Source organism: Macadamia integrifolia, unplaced genomic scaffold, assembly GCF_013358625.1.
Source record: "Macadamia integrifolia cultivar HAES 741 unplaced genomic scaffold, SCU_Mint_v3 scaffold2077, whole genome shotgun sequence".
Lineage (NCBI taxonomy): Eukaryota > Viridiplantae > Streptophyta > Magnoliopsida > Proteales > Proteaceae > Macadamia > Macadamia integrifolia.
Window position 1 is genome coordinate 84,340 of NW_024868496.1, and position 3,355 is coordinate 87,694.

A 3,355-nucleotide genomic window follows, 5' to 3' on the forward strand; every position below is an offset into this window, starting at 1 on the left:
TCAAAATCATTGACTGAAATTGGATTAAGTCATTTATATCGAAACTGTGAAACTACTAAATAGATTGTTCGATTTTGGTTATAAAATTGAAATCGGTTAGTTAAATGATTTTAATGGAATTGAACTGTTTAAATTGATTAATACACATAATAAGTTTAAATCGTTCAATATTAAGTTTACATACATCTCAATAAAAATTGAAGTTTACATCAAGCAACTATTAAAAGAAAACATATACACTAAACAATTCAATTCAATGTTAAAGTTTACATCTATGTCAATAAAAATAATTTAAGAGTAAAGAACCTATTTGGATTAAAAAAAAAAAAAAAAAACACACAGGAAAACTATTTAAATCAAAACCTTAGAGTGCGGCTCCTGCGCATATGTGATGGCCAATGGGAGTGCACGAGGGAGCACTAACAACGGTACCATTTTTCATTTTATGAGAAATTGGCTGGTCCTTTCACACCCCATGTGCTTGGGCGCAGGGCCACAGTCCCCCACAAAAAGGTAAAAATAGATTAAAAAACCAATTTTTTCTTTTGGTTTTTTGTTATATGGAAATTAATTTCGCTACAGATAAGTAGGCAAAGTATGGAGCTAGATCAAAATCTTCTGCTTTATGGTTAATAACTACTGCTTTTAATTTATCTGATGTAAGTTGGGATTTTCAGATAAAACCCAGATTTAGGTTTATGTAAATATTGTGATTGAGCTAAAAATCTGTTGACGATTATGTCGAAGTTGAATTTTTAGTTTAATGAATTTTGATTATTTTTGTACCATCATTTTTTGATTATTAATGATATTTCTTACTAAACTTTGGGGGAAAAAAATAATAATAAATAAATCTATCTGAGTTCATTCGATCCAAATCAACTGATTACGAGTTTTGCCTATCCACTATGAGATAGGATCCGAACTCGTACGATCACCTGATCGTACAAGTCAGCATCTAACACATCTCCTTCCTTCTATCACTATAAAGATACAAATGAGTAAATTTGAAAAAAAATAAAAATAAAAAATAAAAACAGAAGTTAGATGCTGACTTATAAGACCAACTGATCCAATGTCACTCACCATTGCCTCCTTCCTAGGTCATGGGTTGCCATCGCATGCAGTGTGCGATTGGGAGCTTTGTTTGTCTATGCTCTGGGCTTCCTTGAGATGAAGACCCATCCCGCATCTCATTGGTGGAGCCGCCTAGCCTGCACCACGCGGGCGGATGAGAAGATTTTGTTTGTTTATTTTCCGTCATGGCCTCGTCATACAATCGCGCGTCTTCTCTTTTTTTTCTTAATTTATATTGTAATTGAGAGCTTCAATTTCTGTTTAAATTTAAATCCTTGGGGTTGACCCTTCTGTCGATGGTTTTCTCTTTGACTCCTTCAAAATGGATTCATACGAACCAACAATTCGTTTTTTGCATTTAATCCTTCCCTCTTTTTCATCTATTAAATTATCATTGTTTTCCAAGTGGGCGCGCAAGCCGCTGCTGTCTTTGGTCCTTTGTTTCTCTATCAATTGGGAAGACGTTTAGGAGGGAAGCCACTACTTGTCCAACTCCAACATTCAGGCTCTGAGGACAAAAGATTGGGGGAGAGAGAGAGAGATGGGTTCCATTAGAGTGGAGGACAAGAAGCCATATGCGGTTTGTATACCATTCCCAGCCCAGGGCCACATAAACCCCATGCTCAAGGTGGCAAAGCTTCTCCACCACACAGGTTTCCACATCACCTTCGTCAACACTGAATACAATAACAAACGCCTACTCAAGTCAAGAGGCCCTGATTCTCTTAAGGGCTTACCTGACTTTCAATTCCAGACTATCCCAGACGGTCTCCCACCACCTGACATAGATGCCAGTCTACCCGCAGCACTTGCATAGTTCCCTTCCGCAACCTCCTCTCAGAACTCAATACCACAGCTCATATCCCACCGGTCACTTGCGTAGTCTCTGATGGTGTCATGAGCTTCACCCTTGAAGCTGCTGAGGAAATCGGAGTCCCTGAACTATTGTTCTGGACAACTAGCGGCTGCGGCTTCATGGGTTACATGCACTATCCCCATCTCATGGAAAGAGGCCTTACACCTCTCAAAGGTATGCTATAAATAATTTCAAAGCCGACTTCTCTATAACATATCATCACCAATTTAACTCTTTACGTTTTGATTGTGCACTGGACAGATACGAGCTACCTATCCAATGGGTACTTGGACACTCCTTTGGATTGGATTCCAGGAATGAATGGTATCCGTTTGAAGGATATTCCCACTTTTTTTTCGAACTACCAATCCCGATGACATCATGCTTGACTTTGGCAAGGGAGAAGTAGGGAGAGCTTATAAAGCTTCTGCAATTATTTTAAATACATTTGAACTCCTTGAGAAGGACGTCGTGGATGCACTCTCAACGATGTTGCCTCGCGTTTACACCATCGGCCCTCTTCCTTTGATGTTGGATCAGATTAAAGATGATAGATTGAGCTCCATTAGGTCCAATCTATGGAAAGAAGAATCAGAGTCTTGAATGGCTTGATTCCAAAGAACTCAGTTCTGTGGTTTATGTCAACTTTGGGAGCATCACTGTAATGACGCCTCAGCAACTCGTGGAGTTCGCATGGGGGCTAGCTAATAGCAACCACACCTTCTTGTGGATCATAAGGCCCGATCTTGTAGCGGGTGACTCGAAAACCTATTTAGAAAGGTAATTATAAACTTGAAATCAACACAATGTTTAAATAGTAAGATAATATTTTCTAAAAAAAATGAAAGAGTTTTCTTGCTCTAGAGCAAACTCGACATCGACTGAAAATATCCACTCACATTCCCTTTTAGTATGATTAAGGGTGTCAAAATTTAGATAGAATTGAATAAAATGATCGAGATAAACCAAATTGGTCTGTACTGAACGAACCGAGGTCTTGTTTGGACCGGTTTTGATTTTGGGATCAACTCTATTTCAACTGAATTAATTGTTTTGATAGGCAGGCCCTAAGGAAAGTGGAACTCCTGATACTCTTAATCATGAGGTATGGCTCTTGCTAAGTAAGATAACTCCCTTGGGTTTAATTAGAGAAACTGAATATCTATATCCAATCTGTCATGTGGTACATGTTTATGCAAGGCCAGTTTAGAAAGTTTTTTTTTTTTTCGGTACGAGTATAAAAAAAATTCTTCCCTTAATAAATATAGAGAACCAAGTTTCTTAATTACACCTTGATTCAAATTCACTACTATCTTATATAGAGATCGGATATACAACAATCATTTTTATACCAGATTGATCTACATAGAATCCATCCAAGAAAAAATTATGCCATGAACTTTTTTTTCTTTTTAATGAATT

The 3,355-nt window shown here is 37.6% G+C and overlaps 1 pseudogene; it reads left to right on the forward strand.

Moving 5' to 3' along the window:
• The first annotated feature begins 1,618 nt into the window (after nucleotides 1-1,618).
• On the forward strand, nucleotides 1,619-2,717 carry LOC122065632 (annotated as a pseudogene).
• The last annotated feature ends 638 nt before the right edge of the window (nucleotides 2,718-3,355 follow it).